The 18,792-nt window shown below is 43.4% G+C and overlaps 1 protein-coding gene and 1 long non-coding RNA gene across 16 annotated transcripts in view; one reads left to right on the top strand and one right to left on the bottom strand.

Annotated features, from left to right (window-relative positions):
- FSHR (follicle stimulating hormone receptor) overlaps window positions 1–18,792 on the top strand; it is a 307,860-nt gene that overhangs the window by 83,267 nt on the left and 205,801 nt on the right. The window contains exon 1 of one of the 15 annotated variants that reach the window (XM_069009391.1): window positions 9,618–10,025. The exons of 13 other annotated variants lie outside the window; for them this stretch is intronic. The gene's annotated coding sequence lies outside the window, so the exon portion shown is untranslated. Of the gene's footprint in view, window positions 1–9,617; window positions 10,026–10,111; window positions 10,146–18,792 lie in introns of those variants that run through there. One more of the 15 variants, XM_069009393.1, reaches the window with a different exon arrangement.
- LOC138107164 (uncharacterized) lies at window positions 3,985–6,358 on the bottom strand. The gene is made up of 3 exons (XR_011149268.1): window positions 6,073–6,358; window positions 5,083–5,228; window positions 3,985–4,625 (listed from the first exon to the last, which is right to left on the bottom strand). It is a non-coding gene; the product is annotated as an uncharacterized lncRNA (long non-coding RNA).

Raw genomic sequence — 18,792 nt, 5'->3', positions numbered from 1 at the left:
TGGTACCACAGTCTGACCCACAGAGAAGAAAGGAGGGAAGGGGAAGATGGTCTTAGTGTCCCAGTTAAGGTGAGGGCTGGTTGGGGCTCGGCGATGGAGCAGGGGTACAGTAGTTACCTTGGACAGTTCAACAATCCCACTGAACTCTGACACAAACCATCTTCTCTGCATGTATAGTGCACCCTAAGGTTTGTGGCAATCACACTGCACAAGAACAGTAAAATTAGCTTTATAAACAGCTTTATTAGATGATGGACAGTGAGAGGACATGGTCCTGACATTGCTACTGGCTTGCTGAGTGATCCTGAACTTAATTACTTTATTTCTCTGGGGCAGTTTCCCCCTCACTCTCTATATTTTGTGAATCTTGACAGGAAGGATGACCTCTTGCTGTGCATCAGCATCATGTTGGTCTTAACTGCTGTCTTACCTGTGGTCTCCCAGTGCTGCTGTAGTCTCCTAATTCCTCATATTCACAGCAATCCTGCTACTGTTGAATGCAAAACTGTATCATTATGTTACTACTAATAGATCATTCACACCATTGTTTTTCTGGGTTCTTGAAAATTTTCGTGTGAAGCAGTAAATAGGAGCAGGGAACTACTGAAAGTTCTCTAGATCATCTGGAGATGTGAAGGAAGTAAACATAAATCATGGAACAATAAAATCTTAATTTTTAATGCTTTTCCTTTTCCTGCTTTAGTGATGGATTTTATTCCTTCTCCTTAAAGTTCTAGTGGCAGTCAGCTATTACACACAGCCTCCATTAGGAGAACATACTTTGTTGCTATAGCAATTCTTCTCACAGATATTTTATTGCACTTAGATGCTGCTGGGGGAAAAAAAAAAAAAAAAAAAGCAGCAAAAAGTAAAAAGGCAAAAAGGCAAAACCAAGGCACAACAAAAAAAAGCATCGCTGACCTCCTCACAAATGGTCAGCCTACCTGATCTCTTATTTCTGAGCAACTTTTAACTGTATCTCACAGCAATCTATATTCTGGTAAACACTTTGTGTAAGGCACTATCTGGGAAGGTTGATGGTTGCTTTATAAGTGGCATACGGCACACAGCAGGACACACTGCAGCACGGTGTCTGACACAGCAGCTGTAGATTACTGGGAAGATAAATTCATCCTTTCTGGTGTGAGCATTTCACCAGCTCCAATTTGAAGTCTTGATATCACCCTGTCAACCAAAGGGGATGTTTTTAAGGGAAGAGTTATCAAAGGTTTGCTCAAAGTTCCTTTTAGAATGGCTTCTCCAGGAGCACAGATATATATTTATTGTGGGTGAATGTAGGGCTCATCAAAATTGCTGGACTAAAATCCCTATAGATATAAGGCCTCTGTTCAGCACCAGATACTGAACAGCAGCTTCAAGTTTTTTCTCTTCTGTCAAAACCAGATGCCTACCCGTTCAACTAATGAGGTAACAAAGGTCATTAATTCTGTCTTCTGCTGACTGCAGGCGGCTGCACTCTCCACCCAGAACGCTGCCATCCTCCTCCTGGGAATAGCCATTCGTATGTAGCCAGTGCTGCCTGCAGTCCCCTGGCCATGTAATCCAGACTGGGAGCCAGAGAGAGGGAAACTCCGTGGGAGTGAAATGGAGAGCAGCTAAAGTCAGCATTCTTCTTCCATCCCCCCAGCTCTGAAGGGAGCGTCATTCTGATGGATAAGGCACTGCCTAGAGATAGTTTTGGCCAACATTTTGGGTTGTGTGGCCAGCACATCCCCTCTGCCAAAGGAAGGACAGAGTACAAGGTGAGTGGAGGTGGAAGATGATGCTCCCCTTCCCTTAGCTGCCTGGGTGGGCAAAGGAAATAGGATGGGAGGGAGCAGGAACGGTGACTCCACATGTAGAGCACTGTCCTCACCAGGGCCTTGAGACTTCTGCCTCCAGCTAGCAGCATTCAGAACATCAAAAAGAGGTGGCTGCACCCAGTGTGAACCATCTCCTGGTTTTCTCCTTCTTTCATGGGTCCTTGTGTTACTCTGAGGTTTGAGTGGGACTGGACATGGCCTGGTCCTTCTACTCCTCTGCATTGCTGCTGGTAAACATTTCCCTCAGAATGGACAGGACAGCAAGCACAGCTCTCACCAACACTGACACAGCCTCTTGTCTCCTTCTCTTCACCTGCATCTCAGTTCATCAAGGAGGCAAAAACGAAGAAAAGAGCTATTTCACAGTCCAGCGGCCATGAGACTCTGTGTTGCCAGAGGGCAAGGCGGGAGGGTGTGATGGGGGAGGGCAGCATGCAAGGTCGGCTGCTTCGAGTCTGAAAGGCAAGGAGGAAAGCCCGGAGGGGCAGTCAGTGCTGCCCGTGCCTTGTACCGTGCTCTCACTGCACGCAGCTCTGTCTCGCCAGGGACCTGCTGTGCATCCCCGAGCAGAGCCCAGGCGCGGGATAACGCGTTTGGAGGGAATCGGGGGCAAAAGTGGTGGGATTGCACAACAGCACTGTGGAGGGTATTCCAGAGGAGCTCTGCAGGCTTTCAAATGGAGCCCTTGGTGCTGGCACAGCCGCCTCTGTGTTGGGCATCACTGTGCTTTTGGAAATAGACTAGGGCTTACTGTTTCATTGCACGAGGAGCAACTCGGAAGCATTCAACAGCAAACCGAAAGGTAAGACAAGGTTTGCAGCTTGTCTAGATTTGAGTCACGCACCTGCACCTGGCAAGTTCTCATCACCCAGGTCCATTAAATCAAAGTGTTCGAATTCCACCTTCTATTTTCAGCCTGAGGTTTTAGTTGTCTTCATTTTGTCAGTGTACATATATTTACAAAAGAAGAATTTGTGAATAGTCCTAACTCCGTTTACTTGATGTTCATAGCGCAGATAGGTGTAGGTTGCATCACTGCCACAACAAAGCCCTTATCGTTAAGGTGATTACAATTTTGGCAAATACATGCAGGCTGAAATTTTGCATGCTTGGGCTCAGTCCACAGGCAGAGCTTCTGGAAGCTGGAAGTAAATGATCTTTGAATTGTATGTGCTTCAATGACATACATCCCCCCCCAAAACACAGCATGTTGTTGTTCTTGAAGTAACATGAGAATGGGTGAGCTGAGTCACTTAAACGGTCTTGTTTCATAAATCCTTTATTTACAAATAGAACTAAAAGTGGTGCAATTTTGAAATAAACTGCTTGCCACACTAAAACAACACATCTATTCCCAGATTTTTCCCTCACACGTACACAGCAGAGTGAGGTGCTTGACTCAATGCCTTAAAATATCTGGACTTTGGTGATGTGATGTCCTATTATTTGTTTGAAATTGCAAAAATTATTGGTGTTACCTTGCTAGCAGCTGTACAGCTCCTTAGGAGACACTTTCCCAAAGAAAATAAGCATCTGTGTTGTTGGGTTCCCTGTTTTAGGAGCTCTTCTTTCCCAGAAGGTTTGGCATTTGCCATTCAAGATGATGCTGGGTGTTAAAGCCTTGAGGGGAGGGGGTTCTAATGAAGCTGCAGCTTGTTCAATCTTATCCAGCTGGTAAAAGAGTTGAACTCCTGCCACTTTTTATTATTCATAAGGGTGGATCACAGTCTCCCATCGAACAAGCCCTACAGGAGCTCAGAAGGCACCAGCCAAGTTGTGCTTTTGGCTGACCAGCACATGATTGAAGGGAAGAACAAGCAACCATGGCCCCAGGGCAGAGCTCTGCTCCCATCTCCCACTCTGGTTGGCTTCCACAAACATTTTTTCTTGCCTAGGATGATGCATCTCAAGTTTTATCCACTTCCTCATGTAAAGTAAGTAAATAGAATTACTTCTGCTTTACAGAGGGCAATTGCAGCTTGCCCAAGACCCCCTTGCCAAAAGGGAAGGGAGAGTGGGAAGGACTAGGGCTGAGCTTTCAGCCCTCATTCAGGTTATTTGATTTCACAGCATTAGTGTTGGCTTTTTGCTTCACTCTGCAAAGAACTGCAGCTATTTTTTTTTTCAGGTAAATTCTAACTGAAATCTGTAGGGAAAGTTAACTCCCCACCAAGATTTTAGATGGCTGCCATATTAAACAACAATACTGCCTGCCAGGAAAGGATGTCTCCTATAATCTGCTGGGTAAGGATTGTGAGAGTTGTATTTCTTTGAGCAGCTCAAAAGATGGACTTTTAAATTCAGTTTTTTTCGTTTATGAGTTTATTTACATACCTTCTTAGAATTGCCAGAAAACTTATTGTTGTGAATTGTCATGGGGGATTTCACGAAAAAACCCAAACAAATGAGTTTGTTTGAAACAATCTGTGATACCAAACCAAAAGCTCTGCAGTTTTAATTTCATACGTTTCTTGTCCAGCAGGGACATACCAATTAGTGAATACTAATGACTGCCCACCTCCAGCTGTGTTACCATCTATGATGTTAAAGTTCTCTGGACATACACATTGCTCACCTGTGGTCAGTATCTAACTGGGTTTCTTCACGCTATACTCAGAGCAAGGCACCTCTCTAAAGCACATCACTGTCTCCAGGCCTTTCCAGTCTGATTCCGTGTCAAGTGCCAGGATTTTCTAACAGTCAGGGATGTTATCCTACATGCAAGTCCTCTGGCTTTGTTCACACCAAAAGAACGTACCATCCTTGGAACCTTTCTGCTTGCAGTCTTCCATCAGGTGTGCTCTAGGAGGAAACGGAAGGAGGTCCAGGGAGGTCCATTGGTACAAAAAAAAAGGTAAAATCAGCCATTAGATAAATTAATTAATTAGGCATTACATTGGATAAAAGGGGAAAAAAGTTCAAGGGAGTAACATAAATTGCAACAAACACTAAGACAATGCTCCTTAATAAATGACATGCCATAACTGCAAAACAGCAAGTGCCCAGCTGCCAATGGGTTTCATGCTAGATAATGTAGAGTTGATAAACTGATCTTAATGCCTAAGTGATTAACAGTCAATTATTTTAATACGACAACTAAAGCTGAGCCATGACTACTGCTGCAGCACTAACAGCTGAGGAGCTGTACCATTATCTGTGTCTTTGTAATCTTTTTAGTGGGAAAAGTCTTATTTTAGTTTGCTGAAATGGCTCGGAAGGGGCAAAGGAGTCAGAAGACATAAAATCTCCACAAGCTTACGGAATGTGGGCTTCCTTTCGTCCGTGGTGGGCCAGGATGAACAATGGCCTGTTATCAATTGCTTGAGGTAAGTTATGTGCTGCAGTTTTTCACAGTCTGTTCCAGAAACAACAACTGTATCTATGTCCAAACCCTAGAATATCCCTCTGCAGGAAAAGCAGGAAGAAATAACAGGGAGTGTTTAATCTTTTGGTATAGAGCAGCCTGATATAATGAGTATATGGAGAGTGCTTTGAAATGATGCTTTCTTGATATGAGACTGTGTTTACATCTGAGTACAGTCCCATCAAAAAGCTGTGTCTCTGTTCAGGAAACATGATTTTAGCTGAGTATTTAGAAGATAGCTCCTTAAGACTACATTTATGTTCTTAAATCTTGTGAAGAAAAGCAAGTGAAAGGCATGGTTTCAAGTTTTGAAAGGATATATTAATTTAATATATCCTGCACTCAAATCATTACATGTTAAACTTTCAGGGGCATCAATATGCAGAAATTCAGGGAATATCACACAGTAACACACAATGATGTAGTTGCTCTGGGCTACCATTCATGCTGCTGAGTTGTTATCTATGACGTTACGAACCATCAGTTTCCATCAGAACATAAATACCTGGTGCTGCAGCAACAAAGGAGCCAAGTGGATTATGTTCCTCTGTAGCAATGTTTTTCTTGTTTTCTGGGGATTTGGAGCACAGTTTGTCTTGGTTTAATTTTTATGAGGGCTTTGGGGCTTTTGTCTCACTTGGCACAGTGAGGTATAGCAAGATTTCATTTATGATTGTATACCCTATGTTTTTAGAGAAAATATGGCAGAAATAAAAATACTATTTTATGATGGACTCCCTTTCTGCATGTGCAGCACATAAACTGAGGTTCCCTGAACACTGTACTCAGAGGCTTGGCGCAAACCCTGTTTACTCTCTGGGAGCTGCAAAAACTGATGGCTAGAAGATCTGTGATTTGACCTCCTTAGGGCCATGAATTACTTACCTGTGTAGTCATAAGTTTGTATGGAGTAAATATAGATGTTGGAGGTGTCAAATTTTCTATATGCATCAAACAGAAGGCAGTAGGATTTGGATGAGACTCCACTTTGCTGTAGTAGCTGGGTAGCTGGATAGGTCCAACACAGGAGATTGTAGAGGTACTAATGCAGGACTGTAGGAACTTCATATCCCCATCCCCTGGTGTTTATCTGGCACAGATGCCTGACCCCTCATTTGTTAAACAAAAATATTCTACTTCCATTCTGGTGTTGTGTCCTGGGTTGAGGTGTATTCTATTACCATCCTCATGAGCTGTTGAAATCAGGTGGGGCAGTGTTTCCTTGCCTCCTCCCCCAGACCATCTTGCTGTTAATGGCCCATCATTGTCCTGCCCCATGACTCAGAGATAACTCCCTCCAGACTATCTTCTGTTAACGAGCCTAATCAACACTTGGCCTCATGACTCATTACCCCATTGTGAGATGCTCCACCCAGAGGGAGAAACCAAGCATCCCATCGTGGATATAACTGGGACTCTGAGCACCAAAGACATGGGCTCCACTGGATTTCCAGAGGACAGGAGCTACACAGCCACCACTGGACTTTCTGAGGAAGAGCAGACCCCTTCTACTACAGGATCACCACTTCAGAGGACTGCAGCCACCATTCCACCAGACTGCTACCACTACCCTGCCTAACAGGGACTCAGGTTGTATCTTGGCTCTGTCAGTGTTTTCTTTTATTTTTTTTTCCTTTTCTTTAATTTCCATTAAATTGTTATTCTGACTTGGTGCCTCTCACTGGTTTGTTTTCAAACTAGTACATGTTGAAAGCTACTTTTCCAGTGATACTCATGTCCAGTCACTGCAATCTGCCCTAGCTCTTGGAATAAAGAATGTACAAAAGGTGGAAGCCAAAGAGGCTCATCTTCCCTTTACAACTTTTCATCCACGGGATTGAGATGGGCATAAAATATATTGTGAATTGACTCTCATATCTGCTGTGATCTTGTCTCCCATAGTAAACTTTGCAGAATTCCTTGTTCAAAACATGCTCCTTCATTGTATAAATACATCTTCAAATATAGATGATAAAAACTAGGAGCAATACTAGAGTTATTGAGATTCCTGAAGGCAAAAATAGCAGACAGGGAGAGAAGTGAGAAAGAAAACTGAGAGACGTTGGAGTGATGCCTGTGAACATTTAGCTGATCTGTAGCTGGGCCATGTATTGGAAAATACGTGGTTTGAGCAATCAGTATTCGACTTCATGGGATGAAATGAAGCCTTTGCTCTGAAACTAACATGTGAAATTGTTTTATGTCAAATCCTGCTTAGTATGTAAATTTTAAAAATGTTAGCTCTGTTTGCAGTGGTTTTCCTAGGCTCCTCCTGTGATTGCCCTTCATTGCTACCACCAAAGGAGAATCATTGTTGTGTCTCTGCTGGCCCTTTCATTGGAGATTACAGGCATACCTGCAATAGTCACCTGTTTCCTCATCCAAGACAAGAAGCAGAATGTGGCCTTTGAGATATCAAAAGCTTTGTTTCAGTGGGCAGCTCCCGATTGCTGTGGTCATGCTGGAGGTGATCAGTGCTTATGAATAGCAGGGCCAAGCTGTCTGAGATGTGACACCAAAGAGCTGAGGCAACAGAAATGAAAAGCAATACTGGAAATCTGTGCCTAATTAATTTTCATGAAAGCAAAGCTCATTGTAGAGGTATGATATACTCTGCATGCTCCTGATAATATTTTTGAACGTGACCTACATTTTCTGTTACATTCCTGTACCTAGTGCTTCCTCTTTGTTTTGTGTTATGAATGTGTGCCTGAGAAAATGTTCCTTACCTTTGCAATTCCTACAGCAGCATGATATGTAAAGAGACAGAAAATGGCTTGAAAAAAGCTGAATTCACAGTTAGTCAGTGAGAAACAAATCCTGTCTGGAGTTGCTGTCTCACAAGCTTTTTGTCCCATTTGCAATCCGCATGTCATTTCTGTGAAAGGAAGTCCTGCAACAGAGGATGGCTCTGACAGGTCTCCTCTCCTGGTAATTTGTTGTCTTGATGCCCTGCATGACCATCTGGAAACCATATCCAATATCCAGTGCTGAGATGGGCTCTCACTGAGCTTATTGCAAACTGCGGGAGCCTGAGTGGGAGCTCACCAGGATCACTTAGCCCTTTGCTGGTTTGCAATTTGGGTGATTTTAAGCTTAAAAGCAAAACAAAAAAGGCAGGAATCCCAATGACAAGTGTTTCCCTGGAATCAGAAAGTTTTCCAGTGCGATGAGCTTAATTAAAACTAACAGAACATTTTAGTTGTGTTGTAGTCTTTTTCTCTAATGTGTTGCCCTTGTAACCTGCCTCAAACAAAGCCATGTGGTGCATTTTGGAGTCCAGTTTGAGCTGGCCTGCAGGCAGTGGTGCCTGGCTATCAAATAGATGTTTGACACACTGGGCAAGCCAGAGAAGAGAGAACAGCTATTGCCTGCTGTTGCTGCCCCTGTATGGGGTAATCCATTTCCTAGGAGCAGTATGATACACCTCTGCATGGGCTCAGCAGAAAGCTACAGGTGCTATTGGACCTCCTCACCTTGCCCAGGGCAGTGAAGGGCCCCAAACTTCCCTCATCCATCACTGTGATCTCCAGGAAGGAACTGCTTTGGTCTTCAGGGGGCATGGGCTATTTCCCTTGCTCACAAGTGTTCTGTGTAATGCTGGCTCTTTACACCTCTGAGCACTTTGCTCAGCAAATGACAGAGCTCTGGGTGTTTCCTGCTGGCAGCCAGGACTTGCCACCATGGATAGAGTATTTGATAAGCAGTGTGCCCAGATGCCTTTCACCCAGAGCTGCTGCACAGACTTGGAACTGAATGTGCTCACTCTAATCTTCTCAGAGAGGTACATGGTACATAACTAGATTTAGACCAACAGCATGCCATTTTTAGTGAGTCATTTACTCCACTTCACAAGCAAGCCAATTAAAACATAAAGTATTTACAGCTTCCACCATGTCAGTGCTGAACCTGATATCCTGGGATGCATTCTGCCTACTTCATCTTATGTTCTTGAGCATCCCAGCAGGCTCAGCGTTCCATCCGTTCTTTTTCTTGCCTATAGCTCGGCACATGCCTCGAAGTCGGGCTGACTCTGCTGATTGACAAAGAGTGTCAGATGTTTCTTGACATTAGATGTCACACTGTGAGTGGAGCTGTGCAAAACAGGTCCTTCTACAGTTGTCTGACAGCCACTGTGAACGCTGCTGTCAGCTTGCTGGGCCGGGTGCTGTGTCCTAGCACAGGTCTTGGCACTGAGAATTTTCCCCTTGCTCTTGATAGTCCTGTCACCAGATTTGCAGAATGCATGGGTAGAAGCCATTGGTGCTATTATTCAGCTCCTTGGTGAACTAGGGGGTTAATCTGAGTTTTATGAGGGCAGACTCTTCCTCCCAAGTGGAGGAAGAGAGAGATAGGGGATTTATCTCCGTGTCACCTGATCTTAGCACTAAATTGAGAAATAGAGTGGAAAGGGCTTGGCAGATTATCCTTCTCCTGTATTTTGCTTTCAGTATAAGTTCTGGGTTTTATTCTGTTGACAAGATAAAAAGCAAATGATTTGAAATGACTTCTTGAATCTGCCTTTCACTGTCTTCTTCGCATGCACTGAGAGGTGAACGATACCATCACCAAGGGCTGGAAATCCTGCCTGGATAACTGCAGTCCTGTGCATAGCTCCTGGCAGAGCAGGCTGTAGCTTTTCCACAGGGAGAGGGACAGCAAACCAGTCAGAGGGAAGTGGTTGTAATGAACCTAATCCCATTAAGCAAAGTACTAGTGGGACTGGAGATGCTGTTGATTGCTAGCACCTGCCTGGTGGCCTTCCCAGGAGACATCTCTGGGCTCTTTAAATTCCTTGGGGAAGGGTAGGGGCCTTTCTGCTGCTTGTCTCCTCTGAGGTAGGTACAAAGTCATGAGTACTCTCCTCTTACTAAAATGCAGAGTATGTTTTTGTGTCCTGGTACTTGCTCTCTGACAGGTTCTCAGCAGACTTCAAGCTTGCTTCTGTAGGAATTGTTGTAAGTTCACTTCCATAGTGTGATTTCTTTCGTTGTGTTTGGTCCCCAGGTGCAGGTTTTCAGTGAAAAGACTTAATTGTGTGTCTGGAGACTGTCCTCTTGCTCTAACAAAAATGCACAATTGTAACTTTCTGCTGGTCTAACCTTAAGGAGCTCAGATTTGTGAGATACTGCTGCTCTTGTCCCAACATTTTTTCATGCTGTATCTGCCCTATTACACTTGTTTTGTGCCTATGGTGAGTGATTGCATCGTAGAAACCATAAACTCTGGAGGGAAGGTGTGGTCCCTGTAAAGACTCTCTGTATAGAGCCTTGGTTGTTTGCCCCAAAGGCCCCAAAGAGATTATCTCCCCTAATGATAAAAATGAGGTCAAATATGCATTTCACTTGTGAATGGACTATTGGAAAATGCTTAACTACTAGCTTGTTAGCAATCTGTGATGAATGTGTGGCAGAGGGCATGGCAGGCTAGGTATAGAAAAGGAACAGTGTTTTGTGATGGCTTTTCCTGTCAGAAGGTGGGAGTCCTGCCTGCCTCCTTTAGTCCTTGCATCTGTCCTCCTGTGCCCTGACCTGAGATAGCAGGGAGGGAGTTTGTCCTGGGGACAGCATCACTGTCCTGGATTAAAAAGTGATTAAGTTTTTACTTCTCCAAAGCCCTATACCCAACACACAGCTCTCCAGTGTGATTTGGGCAGTAAGGCGTTTCCATGTGCATTATTTTGGCTGGCAGGTACCTGGTTTGAATTGTTGTTCATACAGGCTTGTCAGTATAGTTTTTTTCTAGCAAGCCCTCACCCAGTGGAAAAATCTTGTAATAACATAATATTTATTTAGTTGAAAAAAATCTGAAAATGCTGTTGTTGAAATAAATGTCCCCTGTTGCTTTTCCATATATGCATACATTCAAATGGAGACATGACCTTGGAGTTTCAAAGCTGATGCATCTCTGTGCAGCTAATAGAGCACGCTTTTCTTCCACTGGGCAGGTATTTGTAAAAGAAGAGTTTTATGACAGTGTTGGAGCTTTGGGCACTAAGCCCTTTTCCCTGCGTGTTAGTGAGCAGCTGCTGGTAAGTCGGCCAGCAGATGTGAGTCAAACCTGGAAGGATCTCTGTGGGGTACAGGGCCTTCACTGCAAAATTCCACTTCTGTTCCTGTCTGGGATAAGCTGCTCCTGCTGTGTCCCCCAGGTGATACTGAAATGAGTCTGCAACAAGCAGAGATGAGGAAGAGAAGGCAGACTCTGGCACCAAAGGTGGTTTCACAGCAGTTATTTGGTCTTGGGAAATCTTTCGGGGGGCCATTGGGGTTTTATATCTTGAGCTAAGGGGCCCTGCTATAAAAAAAAGGAAGCTCTTTGTAATGTGGGCGGAGGGCAGAAGTAAAACCCCCTGCTTGGGTTTACTCTGTGTGGCAAACTTAGTCTTATTTCTCTTTTATCCACTCTGATCCCTGCCAGCTAGCCAGGAAGCTACCTGCTGCTGCTTCTAGTCAGCTCATGCTGGGATGATTGTTGGCTTAGCAGGATGCACATTAAGTGGCACTAAAAATAAATAGAAAATTGGGTTTTCTGTCTCTCTTTTTGATTTTCCTCCTTTAAATGAAAGAAATTGTTAAGCTCTCAGGATTGTTAAAACAGAAGCAAAACAAAGAAGCCCCTGCATTGCGAACACCTTCTGAAAGCAGGGCTACGTGAGGAGGAGATGCCATCCCTGGTGGGTGCTGCAGTACAGGCATCTCCCAGATGAGCCCTTACACTCCCACAAGGAGCTCGACAAAGTGCTGCCTCTTCCCCATGCAGAGACCACGAAGCTGCTCTTACAAGCACCTTCAGAAATAACATCTTTCCACTGAGGCTTCCCAAAGCCTAGGGTGGAACACACAATTCAATTCTGAATGATCCATTGGAAGGAGACAAATGAGATCATCCTGAGTCCCTCTTTTCTTCCCCCAAATGTTGTAGCAGTATAGCAGTTGTGCCAGACTAAATGCTGACAGTCTTTAACATAATTTGTCTGTACTAAAGTTAATGCTGCACTTCATGTACTATATTTATACCCATCTATTCCCTTTCATGTCAGATAAGTTCTAGTGTGTGGGATGCATAAAGAGATTGACTGAAAAATAATTTTTAACCCTGTGAGTTCTACAGCTTCCTGCAAGTAGGGAAGGTTGAGGTTATTTTCCTATCAGATGGTTATGGTGTGCTTTACTCTTTTTTACTTGACTCTTTATTGTGTTGTGCTACTATAAAACTATGGTGTGGAAGTTGCAAAAACCTTGGTTGCAAGATTTATATGCCACGCAGCAATGCAAAACTTAGAATATTGTGAGGGCTGCCTGGAACTTTGCTTAAGAAGTGGCTTGGGAAACCCTCCCAGCTGTGAAGGAGGTTTACCCCTAGGCTGTAGCACTTAACTGCTGTGTCCCTCTTACTAAAAGGAGGCTCCTACTAAGCCTTCCCTGAGAGGAATCCTGGAGTCTTGGTGTAATTCAAGTCCAGGAGACATTCCTATCCATCCTTGGGAGGTAGGAGCTGGATGAAGTTTCTCTTCTCTGGTGGGTGAATTACAGTGTGGAGGTGCCTCTTCAAGAGTTCCCTTTCCTGCCTGTATAGAGAAGCTGGTGTGAAGACTCAGCATTGTCCTAGCTTCTCCTATGAAAGGTGTTTGTCATCGTCTCTTTTCAGAGGGTGAGACAAATGCTAAACACCTCTACAATTTTATTTATATGTGTATGTATTCATGTTGTTGTCAGGTGTTTCTCTAGCTTTATGCTATATATGGTAAAGGGCAGCAGGAGAGTCAAGATTGATAGGTTTATATCTATAGATCTGCTCTCAAGCAGATAAGGACCAGATTTGAGTCATTGCCTGTCTTTAATTTCTCCAGACCAAGTTCTACTTTAAAGTCCCCCTGAACCTAAAGCCAAATCCCTTCTCATTTGCCTGCCTTGGTAAGTGCTGAGCACAGACGCTCAGCTGCTGTAAATAATCTTGGTTCTGACGTCAGGGCTGTTACAACAATTGACATCAGCTGAAGACATGTCTATGCCTAAGTATAACCTACAGGTATTACAGCATGATTTACAGAGGCTCTTAGCAGTGTAAACCATATGTTTTATAGCTGCTGAGAAGGAGAAGAAAGTATCTGACAACAAGCAAAGGCATATTTAGTAGCATTTTTATTTGGATGAAATTGCCCAGTTAGGGCTTTTTAGGAAATACATTTGCTGTGCTACACAGCACCACATAGTTCAAGCACGTAGTACCCCAGGCATTCAATTTATCATAATCTATCATGTTAACTTGGCTAATTTGACACTGAGTCCTGCAGAAATGCTCTCAGACAGTTCTGCATTGTCTGCTAATCTCTATGACATGCAGGCCTGTGGGAAGGACCCTAAAGAAAAGCAGACTTCGGTGCTTTGGATTTGAGGGCAGGGAGAAGAATAGATCTCAGTTGTTCATAGAATCATAGAATATTCTGAGTTGAAAGGGACCCACAAGGATCATCAAAGCTCCTGGCCCTTCATACAACAACCCCAAGAGTACTGTCCAAACACATTTTGAGTTCTGTCAGGTTTGGTGCTGTGACCACTGCTGTGGGGAGCCTGTTCCAGTGCCCAACCACCCTCTGGGTGAAGAACCTTTTCCTGATATCCAACCTAAACCTCCCCTGCCCCAGCTTCATACCATTCTCTCAGGTCCTGTCACTGGCCACCAGAGAGAAGAGTATTCATTATATTCATTATGCTGTAATATGATATAAATAATAAGTACAATATAGCATATTATTATTATTATATTAATTCATTAGTATTTCTTGTAATTCACTTAATCTTTGGAAACAGCTGTACTGAAATACTGTTCCTCCCATGGTGTGAGTAAATGACAGCAAATTTCAACTAAACGTGCCTTGAAGGAGGGGTGACTCTCTGAAGTCTTGCTGTGGAAGAGCTGGATAATGAACTGAAATGTGACTGAGAGGCAGCAAGGACAGAGAAGGGGGTATCTCCTGGAGAGAAAGGATTCTGCTTAAAGGTCTGAAGCCCCTCTCTGTGCAGCTCCTTGCTGAGCAGAAACAGGCAACTGAAGCAATGCTGTTGAGTCTTTTGCAGCCCCCAGCAGCAACTTCAGCATTTCCCAGTACTTGAGAACTGATCCAGAGGCTGTGTTAGTGCTAGGAAGCCAGGGAAAATGCTGCCTGCCCAAACTGCTAATCCTGCACATGCAACCAGGCTGACCTTGGCTTGTGTCAGTGGGGTTCCTGCATCCTCTTGAGTTGCAATTCCTCAGAGTTTGTGTAAAAGAGAGTGCTAACCCAGCCTGGACTGTGCAGGGGCAGATCTGGGAAAGAGAAAATGAGAAAATAGAGAGGTGCCATCAGAATGGGTGTCTTTCCTGTGGTACAGCAGCCACGAGTCAAGGTATAGATGCTGATCAAGAAGGAATATCATCTCCAGCACAGCCAGGGCTGTGTGTCCTGGTCTCTCCCTGAACTGGAGTTGCTTTTGTCATTAGGTAACCCCTGACAATATATTGTGACAGTGCAGAAGTGAAAGGGGATGTGTAGTTAGGCTTTACCTTTGTAAGTCTCAATTGTTGATCTCTATGAGCTAAACATTCAAGGACAGTAAGGAAAAGAATCCTCTTTAATTAGACCGCTCGAGCTTGGATATCTTCATTGTTAAACATTTGCTAAGACAGCTGAGGAGCCAAAGGGGATTATTTTGTCTATTATTAACTGGCTGCTGAACATTTCCTAATTGATACTATATTGTCTCTTTTGTTAATAAACATTACCAGAGTTTACGCAAAATTAGCACTTGCAAGTATTGCCTGTTTAAATGGACTCCTAAGTACAGTGCCAATTTGCTTTTGGAAGTTTAAGTAGTAAACCTAGAGTGTCTTACAGACACTGACTTCTGGCAAAAAAATTGATGTCACCTTGTTTCTCTTGGATGGTCTATCCACAACAAAATCCAATACATAGTCATGTCCATTTGGTATGTTAAAACACAAATGGTTTTACAGTGGCATTGAAAACTTCTGACAAAGCCCAGGGTTGTAACATCCAGATCTGTACTTAGAAGGGTGTCTTTGAGGCAGAATTTGTGGGACCTTTTATTTCTAAAATTTCAATTGTGAATATGCACAAAAATCCAAAAAACCCACTTTTTATTTGTAAAAGAGCCAGTGTTTCATGACTGGATGTGAGCTCTAAGCAGAAAAGTGAATGGAGCCAGGGATAAATACTGAAGCAATGATACTGGAAGCATGTGTCCCTGTAAGAAATCCCTCTCTGCACTGGATGTACATGCAGAAGCTGTGCAATGCCCTGGTTTTACATTGCCTGTGATAACAGAGCAAACAAAATTTGTCATAATCAGCAGGTGACTCGTACCTGGCAATTTCACATCAGGGCTTGCTCACAATTTACCTCATCAGAAGCACAGGTCTGCTGATGCATCCCTGCTCTCCTGCCTGGAGGTCAGGCTAAAGGATCCAGGGACCACAGCCTGCTTTTAGGGCAGTTTCTGTCCCTGTTTCAGGTGATGTTGGCAAGGAAAGCAGAAAATTACTTGGAGCACAGCAGAATTACTCCTTGGTTGACATTAGAGTGAGTTATTTGGCTGGGGGCCCATTTATAGAGCTGGATTGAGGGGCAGTGCCAAGGAAATTGGAGCGTGCCTTCTGGGGTGTGTTTTCAGCCTGTAAACTAATGGGTTTGTTTATATGGTTGAAATACAAGGTTCCCAGGTAAGCATCTTCGGGGACAGAGGTGTGCAATTTGAATCATGTAGACATAGCAGAAAGGTTGCATGACACTGTGTGTTTGAAAAACAACCAAACACCCAAATTCACCCACACAGGTTCCAGGTGTATGTCATAATTCTAGGTATTTTGTTAAAAGTGTCTAATATTTTCTCCTGCATTTAAGGCAGTGTATATATAAAAAGACAAAAAGAAACAAAACTAAGGTTGCACTGATGAAGCCAATTCTGGAATTTCCTTGCTTTTGAGACCTCAGCTACCTGAACACTAGGTGTGTTGCTTTGGGTTTGGTTTGGTTTTATTGTGAGGTTTTAGAGGCTTCTGGAAACACAAACACAATATATCTTGTAGAAACTGTTCTGTTTCTTGTGATGTTCCTAAGTGTGGAAGATATACTGCAGGAGGCTGTCATGTGAGCCACCTGTGGCAGGGTGCCATAGATGTCAGCCAGCCACCAGATCAGAATGAAACATTGATTTACTATTTCTCTCCTGCCAGAAAATAATAGTCCCTGTTGTGACCTCAGGCGCCTGTTGCACTGAAGCTGTAGACTTTTACGCTCTCACCTTCCTGCTTATTCTTGCTCTTTCTGCAGTCAGCTCCTGGTACCAGCTGATATTCCCACAGACACTCAGCTCCTGTTTCTAACATCCCCACATCTGCATAGGGACTGTTGAGGAGAATGTGCAGAATATTCTCCCTGTTCTGAATCAAGTCCACCTCCAGCGCGCAGGAGCAGTGTTTGCAGGATAAATCATGCTCGTCCCTGGAATCTTGTCTTGGGGAAGGTTGTTTGAGTGCAGCAGGGGTGGCACAGAGGAGTGATGTACAAGGGGAGCAGGGTCAGCACAGCTGGCAGATCCCTGCCACCACTAAGCTCCACCAGGCTTTCAGCTTTCTCTCAAAGTCTACCAGTTTCTCAGTGGATGACTAAAATTCACTTTGGTTTTCTTCATGTGGGCATCAGATTCTTTCTGTAAACTCACACTGAGGAATCTCTGTGATTTCTGCTGCTGTCTTCAAAAAGAGAAATTCAGAGCAAGCCAGAATAGCTGACAATATTCTTTCAATGCTGCTAGATGATCTGGCCAGACCCGACTCGAATCCTGTATCCTGTCATCTCACCACACACTCCGCTTTCTCTCACCCTTGAAATAGCTTCAAATTCGGAAGTGGCACCTGAGTTCCCACTTCAGAGAGTGGGCAGTGACTAGTTTTGAAGCAAAACAGGTGAGAGGTGCTGCATGGTCTGTCATGGTGAAACCAGTCAAGAAGAAATACAGAGGGTAAAAAAAGTAGGAAGAGGTGTGCAGGCTTTCAGACAGATCAGCAGATAATTTGAGTACGTTTTGCATTATTTAAGATATCATCTGGCAATTGTAGTTTGCCCTTAGAACAGCCCATTAAACAAGAGGTTTTTATTTTTGTAGTATACCACAAAGGTAAAACTTGTGTGGAAACCTTGTTGACATATATTTAGAATAAAGAACTTCTGTCTTAGTGCCAAATGAAATCATTTAGAGATTAAATTTCTTCTTTACTGTAGAGAAATACATCTTGCATACACCTGTTAGTGGCAAATTTTGGCAGCTGTTGTCTAATAAGTAAATTTATCTGCTGCTATTCTATTTTGAGACTTGTTAATTTAGAAAAATGTTGAAAAGGAAGGTGTGAGGAATGCTGCTTTCCTCTGAGACACAAATATGGATGGCTAAATTGAAGACAAGTTCATGTAAAATGCCTCTGTTATCCAACTGCCACATTTTAGGTTATTATACTTTTACAAATATTGCAGTGGCAGAACAGCTGTAAGAAAGTGATACAGGGAGAATGGTAAACAAGAGAAATGATGCCTGTACCCTGCAGTTGCTGTGCATTGGGAAAAGGGATGTATGTGCCAGGGGAGCACCCAGGAGCTGGAGGCAGCTCCAAGGAAAGGCTGCCCTGAGAGAAACCAAAGCTACTGCTGGGCCCCTGTGAGGACTTTGAAGATGGAATACATTTATATTGTAGGTAGAGGTGAAATCTGCATTCCACAGAGTTCAGCCGTGAAACTTATGCTAAGATCAGTAGCACCAAAAAAGGGGAGGAAGTAAGTTCTTCCACAACTTGAATCTCCCAATAGTGGCCTGGCAGGATTTTAAAACAGAAATAAAGGAATTAAAGGCAGACTTGCAAGGATCAAGGAAACTCTCTGCTTTGCAAATAGTACCTGGTGGTGGAACAGGAGCAGGAACCAAGGCAGGGAAAGAGCAGAGCAACTTTATTAACATCAGAAAGAAAATAATGGCTTCTGAATGCAAATCCTAAGGACCAAAGTTCTGTGGTCCACCCCCTTGGCCAGATGATGTATTGTAATAAAATAATGGCTCTGCCGGGAGATGACACAAGTTAAGCAACATTTCCAATGCCAGCAATCTATGTAAAGAGAAATTATTCAAATGCAGGAGAAGAGTGAAAATTAAATAGCTGGAGATGGAGTAGTCAGAGTGTACCAAGGATGCAGAACAGCTAAAGATAATTAAATTACATAGAAATAAATTAGTTACCATAATGGTCAGATTAGGAAATAAAACACAGAAGCATAATCCTGCCAAGCTTTTGAGTAGAACAGCAGAACTGGAACTTAACTGAACTGACAAATGAGAGAGAGATTTATAGCTCTTGCCTAAATTTACAAACAGCTATGAGTATTCAAATTTTGCTGTCACATCTGAAAGCAATCAAAACTCATCCTGCCTGGACTTTGTTAAAATCCTAAATTTAGTTATTTTCTATAAGGTTTTGAGGCAATCTTAGTTGATGACTTTGACTGAAATTCTTGGACCTGATGGATTTCGGAATCCACTTTGCATCTCAGGCAAATTT

This window comes from Aphelocoma coerulescens, chromosome 3 (genome assembly GCF_041296385.1).
Source record: "Aphelocoma coerulescens isolate FSJ_1873_10779 chromosome 3, UR_Acoe_1.0, whole genome shotgun sequence".
NCBI classification, from domain to species: Eukaryota; Metazoa; Chordata; class Aves; order Passeriformes; family Corvidae; genus Aphelocoma; species Aphelocoma coerulescens.
This window is presented reverse-complemented; position numbering and strand designations above follow the sequence as displayed.